The sequence below is a fragment of the Gymnogyps californianus genome, chromosome 6 (genome assembly GCF_018139145.2).
Source record: "Gymnogyps californianus isolate 813 chromosome 6, ASM1813914v2, whole genome shotgun sequence".
In the NCBI taxonomy this organism is placed as follows: Eukaryota; Metazoa; Chordata; class Aves; order Accipitriformes; family Cathartidae; genus Gymnogyps; species Gymnogyps californianus.
The window spans coordinates 30,377,511-30,405,445 of NC_059476.1; the positions used below are offsets into that span (position 1 = coordinate 30,377,511).

At 39.5% G+C, this 27,935-nt stretch overlaps 1 long non-coding RNA gene across 1 annotated transcript; it reads left to right on the top strand.

Annotated features, from left to right (window-relative positions):
• The first annotated feature begins 1,419 nt into the window (after nt 1-1,419).
• On the top strand, nt 1,420-20,665 carry LOC127017869 (uncharacterized). The gene is made up of 3 exons (XR_007766654.1): nt 1,420-1,596; nt 13,973-14,061; nt 20,629-20,665. It is a non-coding gene; the product is annotated as an uncharacterized LOC127017869 (long non-coding RNA).
• Nucleotides 20,666-27,935: the final 7,270 nt, after the last annotated feature.

The window sequence follows — 27,935 nt, forward strand, 5'->3', positions numbered from 1 at the left end:
ACTTGAACAGTCAGAAATAAAAGCAAAATTCAGTGCATTAGCAGTGTCCTGCTGGGACTCGCTTCTGACTTGTGTAGGGATCTTCTAAAGGCATGTAAATAGGGATGGGGGGAACAGCCAATGTAGATATGGGGAGATATTCAATGTCTTTTACTAAAGCTGAGAAAATCCCTGCTGGTGGGCCACACAGCATTGTTTCCTTTGTAAACTGGTTTTGGAAAAAGTCAAAGGTTATGTTAAAGATCCTTTATTTGTAACTGTGCAGTAAGGGCTTCATCATCTATATCCAGCTATGATATTCAAAAAACTACTTAACTCTACAGTTGATAGGATTTCTGCATATGAAAAGTTAAGCACATCCTCATATGCTAGCATAGTTTCTCTGTGCTGGAGACCCCCCAGGTGTATTTGAGCACAGGAATTGTTCCCTGTGTGTGTGCAGTTATGTCTCAAAGAGGACAACCCCATCAGATGGGACTGGGTTTTGTTTCGTGGTTGGATTAGGAAGGACAAAGGTGTGTGCTATGAACTCATAGAGGTGTTCAGTATCACAATAAGAAGCTTAAAGAATAGGGAATTACGAAAAGATAAGACTAGGATACTTAAAACTTTCAACCAACCAGGCCTGGCCTCTGAGACTTTGCATTATCTACCTGTGATGCTCACAGGTGCGGCTTAAAGGAGAAGAGAGCTATCAGAGCTCAATCTTGTTCAGGCAATTTGGGTTCGACAGCTTCTCGTGCCCTCCTCTTGGCTTATGCTGCTGCTGTCTGCGCCAGCCAAGCTGGGGAAGGGGTTGGGCATGGGGTCCCTGTCCTCCTTGGCTCTGTCATGCTTGCCAGCATGTACCTCTCTTCTTGTACTCAGCCCTCCTTGCACGTGTACTTGCTAGGGTGTCAAAGACTGATGAAATCCAAGCAAGAATCCAGCAAAATCACTCAAAAGATACCTGCTGACAGCAGGAAGCTCTTGATTACACTGTTAATGAGCATACTGCTCAGGTTTTTTTGTCCATTTTGCTCTTTCATTGTTTAATGCCCATTCCCCATGGGCATTATTAGGAGCTGGAGCACAAATGTGGGAGTCTATAATAAAACTGAGGCTCTAGGGTATGTTTTTGCTAGAGAGGAAACACAAATGCTTATTTTCTTTTGAAGTTGCTCATCTCAGCTTTGAGCAATTGGAGAGAGATTTCTCTTGGTAGCCACGAAAAGGACTCTTGTTTTAAATCACAGCAGAGAGATGGTTGTGCAGAAGAGACTGCTGGTCAGCTGAGCCACAGCTGCTGCTTGCCTGTAGACCTGCTTGATGAGCAAGACGAATGCTGCTGTGCCCCCAGCTCCCCTTGCCAGGCTCTTTCCTGCCCCATGTATTCCCAAAGTCCTTTTCCATTCCTCCCCTCCTGCACAGGTACCGAAGCTGCCTTCTCCTCTCTGATGGAAAACCATTGTTTCGCAAGTTTCTGGAGCTTTTTTCAAATTGGTTACCAGTCGTGACCCGAGTGGAGATGTTTAAAAAGAGTTCGCTGCCTCAAGAGCAGACTTCCATTACCACAGGCTCGTCTGGGACGAAGCTCATAGCAGCAGAAAGCCAAGGGTCAGTATATTAAAGCAGAATGCAATAATACATTCAGTTGGTAGGCTATCTTGATTTCCATATAAATGCAGAGAATTACATTCAACTGTGCGCCTTTCAGGCATGTGAAACACTAATGGTAAAGTAATTTTTGTGTCGCTTACTTTATGTTTTGATTTAGTTATTTAATAAATGGAACTCTCTCTGGCATTCTTGCCATTCTGTCTTGCTACACCAATGTCTGAGCAGGGATAATTTTAGTTGGAATTAATGACTACCAATGGCACTTACACAGGTCCTTGGGTTTAAGTGCTAGCAAGCTAAATCTTGGAAACCTGAATTCCTACAACCATCAGAGATGTTTAAAATGCCCTGTACTGCAAACTAATCCACAGTTTGGTCTGTTTTTCTGAGCTAAAAGGATCCATAACTCCTCTTCCATATATCCTTAGCCTGGCCCACAGTTGTACCTTGTACCACTAAACCCATTTTTAACAAAAATTTTGTTGGTCATAATGTGCTGTCAGAGCCTGCTTTTTTTGTTTCAGCCATTTTCCAGCCCTGGAAATGGCATGTTTGTCTTAAACTCCTCTGGTACCTAGAGGTTCCTGGCAATCATAGGTACCATCCTGGCTTTATTTCTAGCAAGCTTTATGATAAAGGTAATGATAAATTTCTTATTTTCCTTTAAATAATTCTTACATTTGGTCATGTATTATTAACGAGTACAGAGTGACACTGTAGAAGACGGTACATTTTTCTGTCTTACCATATTCTTATTTCTTATAAATGAGAAAGGAGCATAGATCACAGGTTACTATGCACAGACAAATGAACTACAACTCAGAAGGAAAAATCATAAATTGTAGCAACCTTCTCCTTTGCCAGAGCACCGCTGGGATCGTGATGGATGGGGGAATTTGCGCCTCTGCTGATCCCGTCTGGAGCAGGCGTGGAGCTACGTCCGGCTGATACAGCAAGGAGTTTTCCTATTGCAGCTCCTCTGTGCAGGGAGCTGATGGGACTGCTCCAGACAGACCCTGGTGCTGCCCCAATGCAATGCAGCGTGTGCCCACGGGGCATGGTGCTTGGGTTTGTGTGCAGGCGTAGCCCTTTAGGAGTGTGTGCCCTGCGGGGATGGCTGTGATGGTAGGCAGGTCAGGACTGGTGGTAGCTGAGGCAGATGGAGGCTGCATGAAAGTCAGACTTAATTTCTCATATGTAGTGTCTGCTGCAGTCTGTTTGTGGACTGTGGTGACAAGAAGCATCAGTGAGTGTACAGCTAAAACTTGTACTTGGAAAACAGCAGGTGATAACTTGCAAGAAACGGGCAGAAAGATATATCTGTCAGCAGATAACACTCATCCTATGTAAAGCAGTACCTCTCCCCAGTGACCACGTTGGCAGGACAGGACTGCCAAGGCAGTTATCAGGCTTAACAAATGACTTCCCGCTAACGGTTCTTATCTTGTATTAGTGGCTTTTATTATCCTGTAAGCGTTTCTCCCCTGTAACAGAAGCAAGCTGACTTTCCATAGATAATGCTGATGTGGGTAATGCATCTGCAGGTGGGAGGTGCCCATGCTCTGAATGCCAAGCAATGGTTCCCTCTCTGGCAGAATGTAAGATGCTGTTTTATTGGGATGATGCCTTGCATGTTTGTTACTATGCAGAAGAGCAGTTAAAAAGCAAGATTTCTAGCTAGTAGGGAGTTCTCCAAAAAAAAAAAAAGCAAACCTCACCCTGCCCGCAGTGTCCAGAGCATCAAGGCTTCCAGGAAACGTTTGCTTCGGGAGTACCAACAAACACTTTCCAAAATGAAATAAGCTCCCAAGGCTTCTGAGCCACAAAACTGAGCTTGTTGCCAGCTTCTCTGCTAGTACTTCTCAAACTTGCTCTTAATTTCATTGGTCCTAGTTCAGTTTCTAGTATATAATCCAAAACAGTCACATCAACAGTATAATAAATCTTCTTTTATCGCTAAAATTCTTTTCTTACTGCCTTGTTCCCAGAAGATACTGCTGCTGTTGTGACAACTAAATACAGAGAATAGCCTGAGAGTTCAAGTATGACTCATGGTATGTTAACTTACTGATACAGTAAATCTAAAAGTGAAGAAAGGAAAAGATAATAGTTTGCTTCTTCAATATGTTTTTTTCAGATTGTTTCAAGTTAAATAATGCAAATGGCATGTAATTATAAATTGTTTTATCAGAAAACTACCTATATAAAAGGAATCTAAACTTTTCTTTTTAACAAAAACCAATTTTTTTGTGAGGGTCTTGCTATCACCTTTTCTGTTTCCTTCTCCCCTAATATTTACTACTGAATTTTGTATAATTGGGAAATCTGTAAGAGTTTAACAATTTTGATAGTTTCTAGTTTACACAGAAATTCAGCTTGCGTTATGGGAAAATGTTTTTCTTTTGTGAGATTAAAAAATATATCTCCTTTTGTAAAAGAGAATATGAAGGCATTTCATTTTCTTATAACAAATACAAAGGGAGATACAGAATGGCAGAAAGGACACATGGGATTTCCAGTGAAAGTCCTGGCAGCGTGGGCACCTGCCTTTATCACTGCATCGCCATTGCAGACAATGAAACCCTGACTCTAAGCACTGAAGGGAGTTTTCTTTAGTTTCCAGACTATGGGCTCTTTTATAAAATGCTACTACACATAAAAATCATAGTGTGCCTCATCCTCTGCTCATTACTTGCATGTGATTTTTGTCGCTGCTGGCCAGCGGTCTGCTGGATTTTTTTTCTAGGGGTGTCTTCAATGCCTCTTTTTTTTTTTTTTGCCATGTGTCAGTGGACAGAGCTTACATTCAGTGCCTTGACTTTCATCATTTCCAACTCCAGAAGGCCCATGTAGTGGGTTGACCCTGGCCAGATGCCAGGTGCCCACCAAAGCCGCTCTATCACTCCCCCTCCTCAACTGGACAGGGGGAGAAAATAAAACGAAAGGCTCGTAGGTCGAGATAAGGGCAGTTTAATAAAGCAGAAGCAAAGGTCGCGCGCGAAAGCAAAGGAAAACAAAAGATTTTATTCTCTACTTCCCATCAGCAGGCGATGTTTGGCCACTTCCTGGGAAGCAGGGCTTCAGTACGCGTAGTGGTTGCTCCGGAAGACAAACGTAAACGAACGAATGCCCACCACTTCCTCCTCCCCCTAGCTTTTATACTGAGCAGACGTCATATGGTATGGAATATCCCTTTGGTCAGTTTGGGTCAGCTGTCCTGGCTATGTCCCCTCCCAAGATCTTGCCCACCCCCAGCCTACTGGTGGGGGGGGGCAATGTTGGAGAGACAGCCTTGATGCTGTGGGAGCACTGCTCAGCAGTAGCCAAAACACTGGTGTGTTATCAACACTGTTCTAGCTACCGATACAGAGCACAGCACTATGAGGGCTGCTGTGGGGAAAATTAACTCCATCTCAGCTAGACCCAATACAGCCCACTAGAAATGTATGTGAGAATCATTAGAAAGATCATCAAGGACTACTCAAAGGATAAATCACACTAGATCTCTTCCAGTTTTCAACTCTGCTACCAAGCATCAGCATCCTTCCTTTAGTCCTCTTGTTAAGAGAGACAGGCAGACCCAGCGTGTTTGGCTCTGTTCTGCTCCTCTGGCTCATCTTTCCTGATATTTCCTTGAATCACGACTTGAATTGCAAATAATAGGATTGCTTATACGAAAGGATACCTCTTCACATGAGTAGAAGCCATGCATTTGGACTCCTTGAAAATGGCTCTGTGGCATTTCATATACTTTGTTCTCTGGTCAGAAATTCAGGATGTTCCATTTCTAAATTTGATTTCCAGCTACAATATAAATGCGTCTCATTGACTGATCATCCTTGGAAGTTTATATGCTTTTTGAGTTAAAGATGTGAATGATTAATGTTTCTGCTGTGCTTGGCTATGAATCATTATATGATGCCCTGATTTTTCTTTCTAAATCTCTGTGGCTGTAGCAAATAAGGTGTTTAAGGGAGAGAGGGGAGGAAAAAGGGTAGAATATGACCTTCCTATTAGTTGCACTTCAGATGAAACAACATTCCTGCAAGGACATGTTTCTGTTTGAGTTTCTACCTAGCTTGTGAACTGTGATAAATTACAGACCTATCACCTGCAGGCTTCTGTAAGTAAATCCAAACATAGAAATCTTGAAAGTTGAAGCAACAGACCAAGCTGTCAAGATTTAAGTTTTAATACAATCCTAATTAACTCTAGTATTATTTGCTCTCGAGTTCAGTTAGATGTTTTTGAGCTATTCAAATGAGGTATTCCCCTGGGAAACACATTTGTCCCCTTCTGGTGGCCAATATTGTTTAAAGAACCCCTGAACCTCTCTCGTCTCCCTCCGTTGTGGTGCAGAGAGGCTCCTGCTGTGGGAACCTGCTTCTTGCAGCCCTCTCACCTCATCTTCTTTGGCTGTTGTTGGGGGATGAGCTCCCTGAGGTAGTGATCAAAAAATGCATGTAGTTAATAGCAAGTCCCACCTGGGGTTCAGAGTTTTTGTCTAGACCTCGAGCCGATGTTGTCTATTCTGTGTGTGAGTAACTAGTTCAAATTACCTATTTGAAAACAACGGGGTGTGACTCATCTAAGTGCAGGTATCTACACTTAAGACAAAATGTGTTTTCCCAAACAGCCACCCACATTTTGCTGTGATTCATCTGTTTGGGTGCTATTTCACCATCCCAGCAGCGGAAAGCACTACCTCTCCTTTGCCTGTTGACAGAGCATTTTTCTCACTGAACCCTTAACTTGGGTATCTGACAGGGCAGATGCAGTCTGGGTAGGGCAAGGTACCACAGGGGAGATGCTTCACCTCCGCTGCTGATTTAAATTGGAGCAAACAGGAGACCCAAAATTATTTGAGAAGGAATGAGGGATTAAAAGTGCTCTTCTGGGTCTGATCTCAGGAGGGCAGATGCCATGCATTTGCCTGGCAGGCGTTACCCTGAACAGAGCGACCATCCTAGAAGGCTTGGAGTTAGTGGCCCTTGTGACACTCATAAATTCCACTTGTCATATTTTTTCAGTGTTGGGGCAAGGAAGACTTACCATTTGTCATCTTCATCTGTTAGGGAAAAAGTGTTTTGTCTGATGCTGGTTTTGTCATAAAATGCGCTCTCCTGCTCTAGCTCAGTATTTAATTTAAAAAAACCCACATCATTTTGGACAGTCTTTTCCAAGATGAATCCTTTCTTTGAGATGTTTGGAATGCAGCTTTCACATGGAAAAACATTAAAAATAATCTGTGAGCTGGTGGTGGCCCACTGAAAAGGAGATGGCAGCAGGATTCAGGGGCATGAAACCATTCTGTTCTGCTTTGATAATGTCTAACTTCACACCAGTTTCTGTGCTCTTATTCAACTGCTGTGAAGCAAGTGCTGTTGCTGTGCCTTATGGCAGGGGTCTGCTTCTCCTAGGGGAGACAGAGGACTCGAAGATAGGAAAATTTCAGATTCCCTTGGTCTGCCTTTTAGTCCTTCTCCGCCCCCCCTCAAAGTGATCGTTTGCTGTAGTCAACCTCTTTTAGAGAGAACTATTTTCTTTCAGGCACTTGTCATGTTTCTGTAGCTGGGATCACCTGGGAAAGCACTCTCGTGCTCCTTTGGGGACTAATTGCACAGAGTAATTACTGAACCCTCAGTCCTCACAATGATTGTTTTATAAAAAATTCCCCGCTTTAAAAGTTGATCACACAAACGCTTCCTAAAACAACTGTGCAGAGGAAATAATTCTCTGAAACGGTCGCTATTTTTGTCATGGCACAGGAAGAAAAAGTCGCCGGGTTGTGAGGAGCAGCAGGTCGCAGGAGAGGAGGGCTGGCTCCACGGGCCATCACCCGGCACACCGCGGCCCTGCCAAAAGAGCGGGTTTGAACGCAATTTGTTTCGGTGCAGTCGATGAGCTCTTCCATTTTAAAGCAGGAATGGTGGAGTGACACTCCATTACAGAGCTCTGATGCTTGGCAAAACCTACATCTAAAGGCTTGCTGTAGGTGGAGGGATGAAGCTGGGTTTCCAATAAAAGGGAAAGGAGCTAAAGGTGTGTGTGTGGCTCCATTAAAATCCTTGCCTCAGGCTTTTTCTCCCTGCTTCAGAAATTCAAATGGATACGGCAATCCGTGTGCTGTAAGGGGGACTACGTAGGTAACCGTATAAATGTGATGGAATGGGAATTTAAAATAGTGAATGTGCAGTGGTTGTGTAAATGACAGACTACAGATTGGGTTTTGCTAAATGTATTAGCATGATAGGTGAAGTAGGCTGACAGTGTTGTTAAAACCAACACTGGAGTGTTTGTACAGGGCAATCAATATTCCTTCTGGCCGCAGTTCCCAATGTCAGGTGAAGAAAATGTTTTAATAGAAATCCAGTTTATATGTCTGAAGTAGAGGAGGTATTTGTATTTCTTATGGTAACAAATGTGCTTTTCTCTTTGAAAGTATGTATCAGATGAATTTTTTCTTCTTCATAGGAAATGGAAAGCCTACTGTAATAACCGAAAAAACAGAAGTGATGGTAGGGCACTGGCAAGTGACTCAAACATCAACCACAGCTGATTAGCTAAGGCAGAGGGGTGTCTCAGGATGACTGCTTGCAGGCTACAAATGAACATGTGTGTATGTGTGCAGCCTGAAATAGGAGTGAATTGTGTTGAATAAGTGAAACATAATATTTATAACCCTACCCCAACATATCTGCCTCCTACTACAGAGGGCAGAACCATAATCAAGAATATTTCTGAAAGCTAGGAAATACTGTTTGTAAATGAATATGTTCTAGTAAATGCTTTTTAACTGCTTTCAGGATCTGTCATCTGCAAAAAAATAGTTTCAATAGAGAGATGGATTTTTTTAGAGAGATTTTTACTGCTTTAGCTAACGGTACCTGTGTGAATTCTGTAGCAGATCTATAGGTGAAAAGAGTTGCACAGTTTGGTTTCTGGGTTTGGTTTGCATTTTAAAGGTAAAAAAAGCATTCTTCCTCTTGCACTTCTCAGGAGTGTACCTCTGACAATGCAGTTAATGTAACACAGGAACACGATGATAGCTTATATTGTCTTACTGGAGACTTGCGGTAGGCCATAAATAGCCTATATCTGAGTGTTGTCATCAATGAGGTATTTGATAGCTTGAGGGTTGTTCATCACTCAGCCACTTTTGAAGGCTGTCAACTTCATTTCATGGTATTTGCATGACTTGGTTTTTGAGTGATGCGGTTCCCTGAATCTGCTGTGGCATTGCTGATCTATGAAGGGCTTCCTGATACTGTTTCTTCCTGTTAGAAGAGAAATGGGAGAAGGGTTAATGGGTTTCCTTTAGATTTTGACAGTTAGCAGCAGCTACCATTTATTTTGTATCAATCAGAAGTGGCTTAGCGTTCAAGTTTAATAGTGACGACGATCTAACCACAAAGACCGGGATCTTTTCCCCAAACCAAAACTTAACACATCTTTTTAGCCTTTTTTGTGTGTACTTTACTTTTACCTAAAAACACTTTAGAAAGTAATCTAAAAGGCTAGAAATCTAAAAGGCCAGATTAATTATGGAAAGCTTAAATCTGCTCATATTGTTCGTGGCTGTGAAGGAATAGCATGCCCCTGCTTGCAGACTGAGCTTTGTTTTACCAGCCAGAGAGAGCCTTGCCCATCAGCCCCTTGCATTGGGCACAGAGCCCTGTCTCCAGAGAGTTCTGCAGGAAAAAGTCCAGAGTCAAGGCTCTTGCTTTTGAAGCTGCATTGATCCAACTCCACCAAGCACGAGAGAAACGATGGCAAATTCCGTCCCCAGACAGAACAATGCCATTTACTACAAGATGTGATCTTCAGAAATCAATCAATTTTGTACTTTTTAGTAAATTCAGGCTGCTCCAAATTAAACTGGAGAAACTGACTGGCATGGAAGTAATTCTTCTAAGTAAATTTCTGTCTAGATCCCTGCAATAATACCAATGTGCAGATTTCATGAATGTGTTTCATTAAAAGGATTTTCATTAGGAATGAGTTTCAAAATTTGCTAATATGTCAGACTCTGAGGACACTCATAATTATATCCATAGCCTTTCTAGATCTATCCTTTTTTCCCTCCTGTCTCTCTCTGCCTGTATTAATAAGCATTTCTAAACTGCCTGTTAGTGCGACAGTCTGGCACGCTTTACAAATTACAAAAGCAATTTTGTTTTCTTTATATTTGTTCAGCCCCTTAATCTTCTCTTTCATTACTTTTAAGCATATTATCCTTCTGCTTTTTTAATAAAGAGGTGGTGAAGATGAAAGTCTAATCACAGATGGTATCTAGATATTGGACCCTGGCCATGCTATCTCTTATGTTTTCAAACACACCTTCAGACAAAAGCATGTGCCACAAGAAGTGAATGTGTCCAGACCTGCACACTGAAAGGACTCCCAAATTTCTGAAAAGGCAACTTTCCAGCAAGGGATCAGGGACCTTTAATGTGGTTGGTGGACAAATCTATTTAAGGGAAGGATCCCACTACTTAAGGATACATCTATTTAAAAGAAGGATCCACTCATGGTGAGTGGCTGCCAGAGACATCACTGTTCAGTGTCCAAGAAATCATGGCCTCACACTGCCTTGAGTCTCTTCCAGAGCTCTGCTAAACTTTGTGTGCTGGTGGGTTGCAGACACTCTTTTGACCATAAAAAGAAGGGTCTCTGCGACAGCAAGAGAAATGAAAATGTGAAAATTGTGGGTGTTTGAACATTATTCTCCTGGTGAGTTATTCTCTCTGAAATTCAGAGAACCTGACCTAGGGTTAATGAGTGTATTTTTTGTCTTTAAGGTACTGCTTATTTTGGTCTTTGGCTCAAAACTGTGCACTAATGAACTAGAAAATATTCCAAGAAAAAGCTTGAGTTTTGATAAAATATTCCTTATTCTCTTTGCTGTCTAATGCAATCACTCTGTGTTTTTGTTTTCCTGAAGTTCATGAACTTATTTGCCTGAGATGATCTTGATTAAGCTGTTGCCACTGAAAATATCGGTTTGAGTTTAGTGATCTTTCCAAGAAAGGATAATATACACTTTGTCACCATATATCACATTGCATATAATTAATTCAACAGTGCTCACAAGAGGTGGTTGATACTTTACTATATAAAAATTTTTTAAGAAAATTAATATTTTCCTAAAAAGGAAAGTCTTGTTATTAGAAAACTTTTAAGCTTGAGTAATTTGGTTGAAAAGTTGCACTCAATTGGAAATTTTCTGGGATAAAGTCCCTCCTTCTTTTGAGCTGGCTCAATCTTTGGATGAATAAATCAAAAAGGATGCCAGTGTGGGGAACTGGTTACACAGGATTTGCTAAAGAACATATACAGTGGGTATCATTAAAATGTACATCCTTTCTTTATTGAAATGTGTGTGATGTTTCACAATGGGTGACGTTATAAATATTAGAGATTGAATTATTTACTTTTGTTGGGTCTAAAATGTCTCTATTTTTATTGGGAGATAAGCCTTTCACAAACATATTGGTTTCTGAGGAATATGTATAGGAAAAGCAGTTACAGAAGAAAAACGTATAATGTTACAATGATCATCGTCAAATAAGACAAGTTTTGGAATAAAGTATAATTACTTTTTTGAGACAGTCACACATTTTGGTACATCACATATTGAAAGGACTGGAAAACAAAAGAATATCGAGGTAAAGCAAACTGAAGTTCAATCTGGGATTGTGTGGTCAGTCATTGCCATAACCATCTCAGAAGCAGTTTTATTTTTTTGGTGGCAAATGTCCTTTGGGGCAGGTAAGCTAAGATAATTTGTTGCAGGAGGAAATGTCTGGTTCCAGAAGCAGAGAAAGATGGAGAAGGATATTGAGTAATCTAACCTTTCCTCCTTCAGGAGAGGAACATACACATAATTTTACAGCTCTATTTGGTCTTGTTTCAATGTCTGAAATAACAGGGCTTCAAGTTGTTACCCTTCAAAGTTTTGCATTTTTTCCTATTCAAATCTCTACCCATCAACATTGTTATGCTGTAGAAATAACTCTCAAATTATTTAAAAAAATTTTGCCCTATCTTTTTTAGAAACAATTATTCATAGAACTTTTGCAGATAATATACATCAGCTAGCTTAGGTTTATTCTTTCAGAACAAGAAGAGTATGCAATTTAACGAGTGTCACATTTCAGATCCTTGAAAAACACTCATACAAGGCCTTCTGAACTTCCAAAAAATAGGCATTTCTTGTCAGTTTGAAATACTTGAATTTTTAAATGCTCCCTACAAAAAGCAAGTTTATTTCGGGATTGTTAGCAATATTAGGACACGCTGATTACCTAAAAAATACACATACATGCTCCAAATTTTTATTTTAATTACATGTTATACCTGTTCTGCAAGATGCTGGATGTTTCTGTGATCATCTTCAAAGTGACAGTAAATAAGGTTTCTGTTCTGAAAATGTATCTACCTAGCTTGAAACAGTTCAATAACTTGCTGAAGTTTTATGTGCTCAAATTGAATTTAACAGTCTATTGGACTGAAGGTTTCAGTATTTTCTATGGGTAGTTTCAGTGCCTGCCCATAATTATTCAATAACAATAATCTTACTGACATAAGTATATTGAAGATTGGAACCTTACAAATATGATGAGAAATTTCCCAAACCATCACTGTCTTAAGAAAGGATCAGGTTAACAGGTTGATTTTCCTTCTCAGTGTGGAAATGTCCTGGTTTAATCAACCTATTTCAAGCTGGATGGGCTGGTTGATTCGTTTATTTTTCCTTCCTTCTTTATTTTGAACTGATGTTGATTCACCAATAATTTGGTGATAAAAATAGTAATAAAGGCAAACTGAGGCAATAAAAGCTAGGTGAAAATACCATGAAATGATTGCCTGCAATCCAAGTGGTTTGCTTGTGAATGCAGGACCCAACATTAGGCTCTCCAGTCTTCTGAATGAAGTCTTTCTAAGAGTCCTTTAAAACTAAGTGCAGCGTAGGTTTCAGCATTGACAAATGCTATTTTTGGAGTTCACAAGTGATCTAACAGCGAGGACGTTGCTCCAGTGCCTAACATCTTCAGTTCAAGCTCTAAGGGGCAAAGTAGCACTGCAAACTTTTATCTCCTGCTTAATAGGTATGGACTAGAGAAGGTGGAGGAGGGATTATTTAGGTGCAATTACTGGTTATAGAAGGTTTATTTTCTATTATGGAAAAAAGTATAATATTTGTAAAGTAAAATAATTTTTATAAGTGTATGTTTAGAATTATTTTTGCAGATGTAACCGTTTTTCCTTTGTGGTGAAAAGATGAGTACACGATAGAACAAGGGGTTCTTAGTTCAGTTTTTGTGGCCTGGATAATCCAGGCATTCAAATGTCACCTCTAGGAGTGCTCGAATATCTTCAGCCCTCCTAGAGGGGTTTGGTGCTCTTCTTTTGAGATGACATCCCTATCTGCAGGTTTTTACAATCATGGACTTTCAAGCTTACTGAAAGCACAGGTTATTCTAATCAATCAGCATTTAATGTGTGCTCTCTGTCCCATGTTACCTAAAAATAAGACTGTATTGTATCAAAATAGAATTTGTTAAGCTTGAATTCCAGGATTTGAAAAGATGCAGAGGAGTGAAAAAGATTAAATTTATATATCTAAGGAAGAGATTATTTTTAAAGAGACTTTTCCCGTCCCTTTTTTGAGAAAGGAAAACATTTACAGGATTTTCTGTAATTGGCTTGACTGAGGAAAAAATGCATAATATAAGCACGAGTCTTACATGTCTGAAAACAGACAAGAAGTATCTCCTTAAATTAAAAAAAAAGGAAGACATATTTAGTAACTAGATGGTTGATGCAGGATATACTTTAATTCAGTTGTATTCACATTCTCTTCTGTTGCAAAACAGTTTCAAAAAATGTGATTTGTTTACCAGTTCTGAGCAAACCTCAATCTTTGGGAAATTGACTTAGAAAAAAGTTTAAACATATAACCGAAACTTTGGACACCTATTTCTAATGTTATGAGAGCTTTAGCTAGAGGGGTTTTGTTGCCAGATAAATTCAGTTATTTTTATAAACTAAAACATCATCTAACATTTCCTCCACTGTATTGGATCTCTGTGTAGAAAGTACTAACGTGAGCCCAAACACTTTTCTTAACATCAACTGTTTTTGCGGGACAATTTTTTTCATTTACTATAGCTTGTACATAAAACACTTCAGGTATTTACAATTGCTTCATATGTTTTTCATTTTTAGTTAGAAATGCAAACTAATCAAGAACTGTCCTGATATTCCTTTGCCTTTGTTTCTGGTTTGTTATTTTTTTTTTCCTAAGAGGAATTTGAAATCATTACTTGATTTCTTGATTTCTGAAATATACTGCTTTTTACTTCTGCAGCATTTCTGTTTTCGGTCCTCACTGCTTCAATCAAATTTTGCTTTGACTTTGTCATTTTCGGACTGAAGGAGTCAGTACTTAGGATCAAGGTATGTGAGACAAACCTCAGATTTCTCCCTCCTGTTCTCATGGAAGCTGGGAGGGGCTCAGAAGAAAGCAGCAGTGGCTCTGAACCATAAAACTTGAGTTCATTTCTTCTTACTGAAGACTGTCATGCTATCAAGATTCAGGATAATTGAATTGCTGCCTACTTCTTTCCTTGTAATCCTCTCTCTTACCCTTCTTTACTTGTCAACAGCACTTAGTGCAGCAATTTGCCATGGCTGCATTCTGGATGTTTCACCTGGGGTTTTTTGTCTGCTTGTGTCATAACGAAATTAAAACAGTTAATTCTTAACTTCTACTGTAAGTACTACCCCAATTTTTTTGTAGGTTGCATAGCTAAGACAATTACAATTCATGATTTGTTCTTCTTCATGTCAAAATACTTTGATTTCAGTTCAGCTTTTTATAACAACTGAAGATCACAGTAAATTAGGATTTTTAAAAAACTATTTTCCTTGTGGTGTGGTTTAACCCCAGCCGGCAACTCAGCACCACACAGCCGCTCGCTCACTCCCCCGCAGTGGGATGGGGGAGAGAATCAGAAGAGTAAAAGTGAGAAAACTCATGGGCTGAGATAAAGACAGTTCAATAGGTAAAGAAAAAGCTGTGCACAAAAGCAAAGGAAACCAAGGAATTCATTCACCACTTCCCATCGGCAGGCAGGTGTGCAGCCATCTCCAGGAAAGCAGGGCTCCATCAGGCATAATGGTGACTTAGGAAGACAAACGCCATCACTCCAAACGTCCCCCCCGCCTCCTTCCCCTTCCCCCAGCTTTATATGCTGAGCATGACATCATATGGTATGGAATATCCCTTTGGTCAGCTGGGGTCAGCTGTCCCGGCTGTGTCCCCTCCCAGCTTCTTGTGCACCCCCAGCCTCCTCGCTGGTGGGGTGGGGTGAGAAGCAGCAAAGGCCTTGACTCTGTGTAAGCACTGCTCAGCAATAATGAAAACATCCCTGTGTTATCAACACTGTTTTCAGCACAAATCCAAAACATAGCCCCATACTAGCTACTGTGAAGAAAATTAACTCTACCCCTGCCAAAATGAGTGCATTCTCCAAAATTTCTCGCTTTTATTCTCTCTCCCATCCCACTGGGGGGAGTGAGGGAGCAGCTGTGTGGTGCTTAGCTGCCAGCTGGGGTTAAACCATGACACCTTGATAGAAACAATCCGTTAACTCTTGAGGCTGAGAAGAATTAAGAACAAGAGCATATTTCAGAATTAAGCATTCTACTATACTAGTAGTGGAAGTTTGCTATCCAGATGATAGGACAAAATCTACTTTATTTGCCATATCCCAAAGGAAAACAGATACCTGGTATCAGTTGTGGAGGCAAAACTTCCCCTACTTGAAGAATGTATGGACCAACACAGGCTGTTGGCTTTTCCCATGAAAACACACCTTTGGTGAAGCATGATCTCTGAGGTCAGGCACCACAAATACCAGTCAAAGTCTTATGTGCTTGCTATGACAAAAACACTCTCAGGACACAGCTTCAGCAGTCCCCTTGCCTCCTCCTCCTCACTTCATTTCCCTACTAAATTGCTGTAAAGTCTTTCTGGCAGTCTCAGAAATGGAAAAAGACCATTTGTAATGGCAGAGACCTACAGAGAAATGCTTAGTGAAGTCTTACATCATCTGAATCTCAGTCACCTGGCAGTCACAGGGTACCTGCTTTCCTCCTCTTTGTACACTGCTATGCCAAATCTGCAGAGAAGGAAAAGAAGGACTTAGTGCTACTTACAAATTTAATTTGCTGTTGGTGGGGAACACAGTGATGACGGCTTTTGACTTTCACATGAATAGACAGAGATCTAAATGTTTCTCATTGGGATATGTCACATCATTAAATTTTAAAACATCTCTGAAGAACACTAGGTTGCTGATTTTTGAATGCTGATTTCCAACATTGCAGAGGACGAGAGGCTAAACATTGGGCTCAAGTGTTTAACAACTGGATGTAAGTGTGAAGTATTTTAGGAGTTGAGAGAGCAAGACTGTGTTTTATGGATATAACCGTTGATGCAAGTTAGCTGGAAGGTAGTATAGGAAGAATCTGGGCAGCACAGTGGGAACAGAGACATTCATCAAAGCCTGATGTGCAACATGGTAGCGTAGATTTTTCTTGTCATTTAAAAAATGACAAGAAAAATCATTTTGTCATAATTCTACTGCCTTTAACAGACCTGGCATCGGGTCCCTGCTTGGTCAGCTCCTTTGCAAGCACCATAGTGAAGCAGTGTGGCTTTGCAGGAAATATTGAAGATGTCCCAAACCTAAAGGAAAGCGGAGATCAAAGCATAATTCTCCTGAAAAATCATGGTAATCTCCACTAATGGAGCAGAAAGAGATTACCTTGCTGAGATGCTGAAAAAGAAATTGTCCCCGAACAGTTGCCTTTTACAGATACCCAGTGCTCAGGTTTCAGAGCCAGGTTTATTTAGAATTTGTTTCTTCCTTAATCATAGTTTATTAAGTCTAAGTAAATTGGCAAAGGACAACAGGTTATTAAGACCATATTTAAAATGGCATTTCCAGGCCTATACAGAAATCTGTGAAGAGAAATTAACATGCTACAAGTTTCTATGGCATCATGAACGGGATTACTTTTCAATTTAGGTGTTTCTTCTTCTAAGAATTATTTTTACAATATTATCATTTTCCAAGGTTAAAGCTGATGGAAAAGTAATATAAAAATGAGAACTAAAGAAAAGTCTACAAGGAACAACTGAGAAATATTACTTCTGCTTAGCATTGGTTATTTAAAAATGAGCCCTGTTTCACTCCTCATAAGAATGTTATGCTTTTCTTTGGATCAGACTTAGCAACAGTAACGAATTTCAGTGCTACAATAAGGCATTTAGGTTGAAACTGAATGTTTACCTACACTTTAATTACACAAAACCATTATAATTAAATGCATTTCAAACAGTATGTAAACAATGAAATAAATTCCTCCATATAGTAACATTAAATAAATAGGCAATATTATTCTCTTTTCTCAGGACCAGATAACAATGAACCAATTATTCTTTACTGCTTTCCAAGAGGGCTTCTCATTGTACAGAGAGGCTTAACATCTGGATCAATGCTTGCACGGTTTTTAATGAAGTCCTTTAGCTCTTAGAAATTATTGAAAAAGCATCTCCTGTGGAAAACAAAGATTAGTTTAGCTGCATGCCATGCTGAGCAACGGCTGTTTTTCTTGGCTGGCTCGCCACAAAACTGCTTCCATTCTTTGTATCAAGTAAGGATCTCCAGGCTTTAGTCCAGTAAACAAAGATTATTTTCTTGTCATTCAGTATGTGCTGTAACTTCTTGGTTTTCTTTAAGGGTGAGTAAATCGGGCCAAATCCTGGCTGTTACCATTGCTTCTTTGCGTAGTACTGTTCCCATAAAGGTGACTCAAAGGGACTCCTGGAGAAATCTATAGATACGATATAGCCCTAACTAAGAAATCCTACATCTCTTTTCTGTAAATCCCCATGCGTTAAGATTTGCCAAAATAAGGATTAAGCTGTGCGAGAGGGCTGTTGGCAAAGTGCAGAAAGTATGTGCTGAAGTGCAAAGAACAGCTGCCCTAAGGTACCAGCCTTCAGTATTTTTCCAAATTACTGCCAGGTATGCACTCAGCCCAGAATTAAAAGGAAAAAACAGCTTAAAAGGTTTGCGGTGTTCTTCATCTGTTTTTCCCTATTTCCCCTATGCTGTACTCCTGATCGACGGCAATCTCTGTGAAAAGCATCGGTGCTCGGGCCTCCAGACACACAGCCCCCAGGAGTACTGTGTGTGGGGAGGTCCACAGCAGCGTTTGCTGTGAGGATCAGCCGACCAGTGATTTTGATACTGTGTTTGCTCTTACTCAAAAAACGTACCATACAGGGCTCCAAATAACCCCGTCAGATCAAGTTGCACACACACCTGGAAGAGCAATATTTTGCTCCTCAGTGTAAAGCACGCAAGCAGCCTGATGAGACTGTGAGCTGATCCTTTCCTTGGATCCCAGATTTTATTCCTAAATCACTTTAGCCGTTTTCTCAAACTCTTTGGCAAGTCATTCCAGTTCTCTGTGCTTTCATCTACCCAGTGGCTTACCACAGGGGCCTCTAGGCATACAAGGGCTTTCTATAATATTGCTAGTGCTGGCTCCAGCGGTGGTCAGGCTCAATAAATCTCAGTTGGTGAATAACTTTGATTTTTAGTTGAAGGGATAAATGATATGAGAAAAGCAATCATGGCAAAGTATTGTTCTGGTAAAGTGAATCAATGCACACTTAATGTCCCGTTCTGGGACCTGTGTTTATTGGGATGACCAGAGTGTGCTGCAAGAGCTAAGCAATGAAATCTTTGCTTTCCCTCTGAATATAAGGAAGAGTTCTACATCCAAGTGATTTTCTTTTCTTTTTTTTTTTTTTAATATTCTCTTTTTAAATTAAAACATGCAAGGAGAGAGACACTGAAAAGGGGACTTTGGCTAAAGGCTTCTTAGCAGTTATACCCACACTGATGAACAGCACGGAGCTGTGCTTTCCAACAGAGGAACTGGAGAAGTGAAATTACATGTGATAGGTTCATTTCTACATTACTGCAATTTTTGGCTAAAGGCAAAGTTGATTAAAAAGAGAAAAGACTTAGGATGTAAGGAGCTGTAGCTGTGTTTCTATGCTGGAGTCCTGGCATTAATCTAGGCTTGGCGGCACTGGTTACAGGAAGAGAAAAGACAATTCTGTACCAATTTCAATCTGTGTTTATAAATAAAAGCACTGATGTAATAGAATTGTTTTAATGTATGGGGTTGATGAATTCAGATGTCGAGACAAGTGCAGCTGGGAAGTGATAGAAGAAATATATCTAGTAAGAAGCACCTGAGAATGGTGTGCTTAAGCAGGTAGATCATTGGAATAAATACAGCTGCTCTGGAGAAAAATTATTGTGCTAGTAAAATATTAAAGTGATTATTACCTATAGAAATGTAAACACTTTTTACAGTTCAGTGTATATAGAGACAGATGTGCATACAAGGACAAAAGCATCTGCCTTGTATGAATGAGCAAACTTAGAAGTGTTGGGGGAAAAAAACACAAGTGATAAACGACAGATTCTGCTTTACCTTTTGTGTCAATCCTGTTAGTCTGGTTTTGTTTGGTACTTTACATAAACAGCACTGAGGTTATGACATGGCTCTGTTTTTTTGTTAATTAGCTGAATTGACAAAGGTTATTGACAAATTAATACACCAGTTAGGACTTGGCAGTGTGAATACAGTTTGCATTACTTATAGTATAATATTAAAAGGGAGGGGATTTTGTCTTTTCATGTTTGGGGTGTAAATGAACTCAATACAAACCTCTCCGTGTAAGGAATTCTAATAACAAGTTAAAAGATTCTGTAAAGAAATAAATTATTAACACTTTGAAAAAGGATGAAGCTGCAGAAACAACAAGATGAAGGATTTGTCAGAACTAATAATCCAAATCTTTTTGCATCTCTCAACCTGAGGCCAGCCAATCTTTTAAACTACCTTTTTTTTATTTTTGAAGTTAGTCCTATAGCAAGTACATAAATGAAACTTTTTAATATTTCATGGATTGTACATCTTCTAAACTGTTCTTTATTTCATTTTTATGAAAATTACCCTTCAAATTATTTTTCTTCATCCCAGGAAGACCCATATCTTATGCATTATAATTTTTTAATTATTTTTGTGTACAGCTATGACGAGAAAATTCCAGCTTGAATTTCCAAAATAACTAGTGTGACATACATGGCATCTAAGTGATGTTCCATATCCCTCACAGAAGAGCATTTTGGATGGTCTTTTGAAATGTTTTCACCGAGCAACTTGAAGATGATTATTTCAGTTTTGTATTGCTTTCCCCAAATTATCTTAATTCTGTAGGAATACTGGTTGCAAACAGTTCAGATATTAATTGCCATGGCTCCCCCTGCTCACAGCCTTTCCTAACATCTTCCTTAAGAGATGGTGTTCTCCCCAGGGAAACAAGTGGAAAGGTTTCCTTTCACGGGGAAACTGTAAGTGAGAAACGAGGCATACGGCAGTGCTGCATGGTGGGAAGTGGCGGAGACTAAAATACCTTTACTAAATATGTGTAATTAGTTGTTATTGCTGCAAGTTTTATCCTTACAAAGTTTTGACATCCAGCGATGCGCTTGGGCTAGGAGGGCCAGCGCAAGGCACTCCAGACTTGCCAGCATTTTCTTACCATTTGTGTTAACTCCGACTGTTTTTCAATGATAGGGGTCGGGAAAAGAGGCAAACCTTCTCTGATGTTATACTGTCACAACCGTTGTTATAAGGGAACTGGGGGATAGCCACAATGGCTGAGATATTCTGATAGAGTGAGAAACCAGGCAAACCTCCAAACTTCAAGCAGGCACTTGTTTGGCAAGTAGTTCATGATAATCTAAATGATAACAGCTGAAAAAGCAAGCACTAATCAAACAGATTAGTCAAGTGACAACACCGAGACTATGATGCTGTACTTCTGTCTCCAATGGCTTCAGTCTTTGTTTTTTCATCTCCAAGGTCAAGACTTCTTTGATGAGAAAAGCCAGGAGCAAGGTAGGGGTCTTCACTCTTCTCTAAGCTATGCTATCACTGGTGCTTATATACTGTTTTCTGTTGGAGAAAACCAATCCGGTCCAAGGGCTCGCAGCCTCTTTTCACAGGTCAGGACCAGTCTGCTCCAGCTCATCCAGATGGGTGTTACGCCCGGCACACATCCACCCTGGTGTGGTCAAGTGAGCGTGACCTGCTGGATGCTGGTCACCCGATTCCTTCTAATAGATATAGACTGGAATAGCCAGCAGAATTAAATACCTTCATTATTTTTATGCAACTATCTTATGAAACATTTCACTTTCTACCTTGAATTGAGCAGCTTTGTGGTATGCCTGGGGTGCAGGGCAAGCAGGGGGCATTTCATAGGGAGCTACAGTGGTCATCCAGCCACTCTCCTGGCTGGGACTCTCAAAGGAGCCTTCTGTTTCTAGTCCTGATTAAGTCTATCAAACAGAAAAGATTGTATGCAAAGAGTTTTCAAATTAAATTACCCAGAGGGATGAAATCTGAAGCAAGTGTGAACCCTTGTATAGACCTGAGGACATCTAAGGTAAGGGATAGGGGTCTGGCCCTGAAAGGATGAGAAGCAAAAGCACGAGACAACACAGGGAGGTGAAGGTGGGCACCCGAGGAACGTAGGCTGAGACACACGCTCACTAACGGCACCAACTGTAGCTGCTTTCAGCAGCTTTTGTCGTGTTTCACGCTGTATCTTTTGTCCAAGTATATTTTCTTTGGAGGAAAGCTTTTTATAACTCTTCTAGCATACATGTGGTATGTGTTTTATTAGTCTTATCTCCAGTTGATTTAGACAATACTTTCCCCCGACTGCGCTCACTTCTGCTGGTTCACTTAGATGCTTCGTCTCCCACACGGTGGCTCTAAATTATTTGAATTTTTTGAGTGTGCCCCAGAAACTTTGCTAAAGCAGAGTCTTTCAGATCAGGTATTCAGTTCCACCCAGAAGCTGGAAATATTTGACAACTTTCAGTGGTTTTTTTTCTTCTGTCAGGAACTTAGAAATACAGAACCCTGTGAAAATGAATGGAAAGCTCTGCTTATGTAAAGCTGGTAGAGCTTTGCTGCACATTCAGATTGTATTTGAAGCAAAGATTAACATGCAGATGAGGTTTTATTATTCTTCTTCGCTCCTGCTCTTCCTTGTTTCCCTGTAATGGATTTTGATTTATTTGATGATGGGATCAGACTTCTCTTCTCTGTATCATCAGGAACCTCCACACGTTTTCCACTAAGGAAGAGGAGGGGATAGTAAGATTTGCATTATGTTTATTTGTGATTTTCCTTCCACTACAACTGAGATTTGAGAACCCCTGGTAAGGAGAACCTTTTTTTTCCTAGATACAAGTCTATAAACTAATGAGAATATATAAATATGTATATATGTACATATAAGAATTATATAATATATTATGTTAGTAGCTGGAGGTAAAGCAAATTATTTTCTGTTTAAGAATATAAATGTGCTAGGCAAATTTTCCCAGCTAAGAAAGTTTCTACTGTGTATTTTTGTCATTGTGTCATTCTTGTCAGAGAAAAACTGCCAAGAATTTTAATGTACCCTGAATTCATTAGTAGTTTGTAATGAATCTATGATTCTACAAAATGCCTGCAAAACAACCACAATCTCTGTATATGTTTGTCTATTTTAATAGTCTTCCTATAGCTATCCTAGGTCAAATATGTACTCATCACACACCTGTCTTTACTTGCTGGCAAACTAAGCTAATAATACATGCATTAGTCTGTGCTGTACCGAAGTTTAGATGTGTGCAAGTTTGTACATGTGTAGCCCATTAAAAAGGGAAAACCACTTAAGCTTACAATAGATGTCTTTCTATTTAGCTTGCTTATTTTTATTCTGCATGTATTTCATTATTATTAACAACCTTTTATCAATGTTACCATAGAAATGGAGAATGCTAATTCCTAGAATCATGCCAAAACTCGTTTTCTATCCTGCTTACTTAGTTGCTCTATTGCAAACAATGCTTGCTATGTATCCGTGAATAATTCAGAGCAGCTACATTATGTGGCCGGTTTATTTTTGTGTGCAATATCTTTGCGTTTAAGCAATACATTTCACAAATTTTTTTGGAAATTACTTTTGTGAAAATATGCTGGATTTTAAAGGCAAAAACATTAATGAATTTCCGGGGGGGGGGAGGGAGTTGTCCATAAACTTAAAGAAAAGGAAGGACAGGGGCCTAAACTTATTTTCACACACTGAGTAGCTCTTTTCTCTTTGAAAGTCATTTCGTACTAATTCATAAGCTGTGTTTCTTCAAACTGGTACATAATATGTTTTAATGGAACTCAGTGATGGTTAGGCATAAAGCATGTGCTGAGATGCTTTTTAATATTTCTCCTGAGAGCTCAGACTGTCAGTAGAACTTCAGGCACCACAGCTTTATCAGCTACAGCCATCTAGAACCTAGCTGAATCATTTTACCATAACGTTACAATTTATTTAATTTTGAAATACTAATTAACTAAGGAAAAAAAAAGATATTCTAGAACCATCTAATAACTACATTTGCAATGCAGCGATTAGTTAGAAATTAACTCTCCTAAAATAACATCTCAGTATTTCATAATTACTATAGTTAGAGCACTCCACTATGAATCTTAAGAGTTTGGAAATAATAATTTCAAAATATTCCTACTGTAACAATTGAATCTAGTTAAAAGTCAACATGTTCTTTCTGCTTCATGCATCATCATCAGCTACTGCAAATTGCAAATGTCCTAGAATCAGAACTTACCAGGCAATTTTTTTAACATAGCAGAAGGTGGAAAAGAATACAATTTAGTCTTCCACAGCAATACTGACTCTGTCGTGCTGACAACCCTGCTCATGCTTTATGGTACTGTATAATTGGAAAGAGACAAACAAATCAAAGATGCACAGCAGAAAAAGGTGCGTATTTTTATATAGCCATCCTCTTGATTATTCTCCCCCCAACACATACATTATGGCCATGAATAAAAAGAGAGAAGAGGAAGAAAGGAAGAAATGGGTTACCTAAGTGCAGGATTCTGAATCTATCTTCTGGCATAGTGACTAAGACGATTGACTTTATAATGTACACAGCACTTGGTGATTCCTCTAGTCTGTGTTTACAGATTTGCTTGGCTATTTTCTATCATTTGCCTATTTCCTTAAAGACTGTTTAACTCAGAAGTGACAATTTGTGTCTCTAGTCTTTTGGCATTGGATAGTCCTTTTGTTTCCTTGTATGGTCCATGCTGTAAACAGCAACAGCACCTAGGAGTTGAGCGTTAGCACAATATAGGTAGTAAATAACTGGTTCAGCTCTTACAATGAACTTCACGACTGACAAGTTTCTCCAAGAGATAACTAAATCCTGCAATTTCACATAAACAGAATGTAAAACTCAATTTGTAGCAGCACCATCTGGAGATACAGTAATGTTACAGCCTCTAAATCTGCATCCACACGTTTGAGCATACAACTGGCGTACTTCATTATCCAACTACGGATCTGTAGTGGTTAGCCATGGTTATGTCCAGATATTTGCACAGAGGTTGCGTATGCAAAACTATCCCTAATGTCTTTAATCGCTTCTACCTCAGAACTCCATATGCACCTCTCGGTGTATTAACCTTTTTTAAAAACTATCCACCCTACAAAAAGTTATTGCAGTGACAGTTAATCTTTAGACATTGTGACTTGGAGTTTTCACATCCTTTCAGTTTTTCAAACCATTTTTGCCTTGCAATATGTGAGTGTCTGTCTATGGAAGCAAACTAGCGATGATTACTTCAATCAGCCCTGGTACCAGTGCTGCTGACCCTTCTCCCACTGCAAACAGGAAGATTTCACATAAGTATAGAGTGACTGAAGCCAGTCATCTGCATGGTAACCAACCTGCAGCTGCGGTAAACAGGTACTGCTTTTTATACTCAGGATTTTTCAACTGTGGTTTCTCTCTCCACTTGAAAAGGTTTTGATCAAGAATGCCTGTTTAAAAAAAAAATCCCACTGTTCAGTACCTGTATTATTATTAAATCTTCATCTCTATTCATGCTGTCTCTTCATATGTCCTCCTTTAAAGTAAAAAATGGGCAACTCAACCCAAAGTTTCAAATCAAAGCAAAATTATTGATGCTTGTAAAACTGCAGTAAGATTGTTTTAATGTATATTACTAATATTTTTCATGTCCTAGCTATGGTTGTACCATTCACAAAATGTTTAGGAAAATGCATAGCAGTGCGTATCAATTATCAAGGATTTATGATGTATACCATAGATTTGAGTGCCTTTATAGTGTTGCTTATAAAATTCTCATTTGCCAGAACAGAGTGTGCTGTAGTGACAGCACTGTTCAGTAAGAGCATGTTTGTGCATGGTGCAGCTTTAAGCAGAAATCTGCTTTCCCCTGGCAGGTTCTGTAACATCTGTGAAAGATAACGGCAGAAAGGTGGAAGATTTAGCACTCTTTGCCATGTTTGTCCATGCGATGATAGCTGGTGTCCGATGCTTGTCTTTGAACTCTGTTCCTAAGAAGAATGGGATGGGCTAAAGATCTCTGTATCGCTGACTCTTTTTGATTAATCTCATTTCACTGTGCCCCGTCTATGTGTCAATGCCAGATAGCCGTTGTCTGCTGAAGGCAGCCCCGTCTTCAGGTTTTTCACTCCTGCACAATTTGTAGCGAGTAACCCTGGCTCTCCTTCCTCACTCAGTGTATGTTTATTGTCGTTTTCTCTCCTGCGTATCTGCAGAGCAGCGTATTCTCTTACTTAACTGACCTCCCACCAGACTGAGAAGCACATGGTATGACTGGTCCCTGTAGCTCTGTTCTTGCGGAATAAAATACGAAATGGGTTCTGCTGGGAGAACCCACCCCGACTCCTCCCGGCAGCAGTAGGAACACAAGCTGGGGGATATCTATAAAGGGATAATAAATTCTGGTGCACCTAGGGAGGGGGAAAGTGTTAATTGCTTTGTCTGCAGAAATGGACCATGGGGATTAGGACACCTCAGAGTTTTATTTTTCCCCCCCACACGGATGCCAATTTTTAATCTCTATCTTCAGTGCTGTCTGTGAAGTGTTATCCTCTTGAAAGAGTGTGCATTTACTGGAATAATCACACTTTCTCTTCCCCTCTGTCAGCTATTAATAGTGATAAATTTTAATTGCATATGTAAATAAAAACACTGTGTACTCATTAGTTTAAATATGTTTTTCATTAGGCAAATGAAATGCTCGTATATGATGCAAAGCTAAAAGGAGAATGTTAACAACACTGAGCAGTTTGGGAACTATGTTGACTTGATTTTTTAAAATTATTTTTTAGGGTAAAAATAAACCATGTTTGAAGGGATTATGGGTGAATTTTGCAGTATAGGCATCTTGGTTTGGGAAATGGAAAAAAAACAAAGTTAAGTGATAGAAGCATGGGTATGGTGTCAAGGCCAATGCACTTAAAACTTCTACTAAAAGGGAGATAGCACATAAACTCATATTACTATTTATAGCATTGGCTGTTTTGGAGATGGTAACTGCAAGGCAGGTAGCATTTTTCAGTTTCTATTTAGAAAAATCCTGACATGTCTCACATTTTGATAACTTGAAACATATTGGCCCCAAATTACATCACTTCTTCATCACTAATTTTCAAACTCTTGGAACCCAACACTCCGAATACACTTTTTGTTATTTTTAGGGGCTATGCAATTATAGTCAAGAAGATATAATTTTTCAGTTCAGTAATCCATACTTTCAAGCTTGGGAGTATATTTATCTACTAGGTCATAATTTGTTTCCCTTCTAACAACAAAATACCCAGAATTTCATAACCAATTTACTTGTAAACTGTCTTTACCATCTCCTTCCACTGTTCTGCTCACTGGGAAATGATAAAAATCTTGTCACAGAGACATTTAGTAAATCAGTATAATTTTATACAAAAGCCTGGCCTCTTAACACTTCAGTGTTAGTGAAAAGATGCTCTGTGGGTGTGACTTTCTAAAGTTGTTATGGCTCAGAAAGATTAACAATCTCTTTTGGCATTGGAAAAGATCGCATTGCTTGTGTGGTTATCCACTGAGGTCAGTCATTTGTCATTACGAAGTAGATAACATATCGTAACAGCCAAACACGTTTCCTGATTAATATGAGAATATAAAATATCTTTCCCTCCAAAACTTAGAGCAACAAATACACTTTCTTCTCAATTGCTTTAGTAAGAGAGCTAAGATAACCATTTTTATTTTATAAAGATAAGCTTGAATATCCTTGTCTCATCTATGCTTCCTCAGTTCAAATTCTATCAAATTTTTATATCGGAGCACAGTAAAATATTTATATGCAAGATGGAGTGAAAAAAATGCAAAGGCTGGCTAGAGGGCAGTCTCTTGGAATTAACACAGAGCCAAAGCCTCAGCAGGCAGTCTAAAAAAAAAAAGTAATATGCTAGTCTTCTAGATTCTTCATTTGCCAAACTTAATTGTAGCTAGCAGGATCCATTGCCAAGAGAACAAAGGCAAACAGAGATTCCATTTTGTATGAAGAGCTATTGCACTTGACATGGTTGAAAACAGAGTCATAGATTTTAAGACCAAAAGACGGACTACTATGATATCAAATCAGACTTTCTACATAAGAGAGGCCAGAGGGTTTCAGCTGCCAGTCCCCTGATCAAGTTCATGAATTCTGGCTGAGTTGGAGCAAAGTTTTGAGCATATTCAATCTGGTTTTGGTTGAAAGAGTTCAAGAACCAAAGAATCTCTTTTGCATCTTCTTGCAGCAAATGGTTAACTGCTCTCCCACTTAAAAAGCAGTGCTATGTGTTTGATTTTTTCGCTTGTCTGGACCAATCTTCCAATCATTGCATCATGTTTTCTTTTATCTTGCCAGTGGGCCATCTGAGGAGAATGGGGATTATGGAGTTGGGGGAGAAAAGATACAGGATGTGTCAAACAAGACAGTTTACTTTGGGCTCTTTGTTTTAAGAGATTAAAGGAGGCTGTGATTTAATACATGATGATATTATATAATATATAATACGTCATGATCTCACTTTTGCCCTTGATGCCCTCAAAATTCTGTTTTTTCTGGTCTGCTATATTGAAAACAATAGGCAGTGTATAAGTAATGTTCACTGGATGTTCATGCTTACATACAGTAAGAGCGATCTACCAAAACGCTAGCTTAGTCTGGATCCAGGCCCTAATGAATCCATGGACTCATTTTCAAAGAATTTGAGCATAACAGCCCCACAT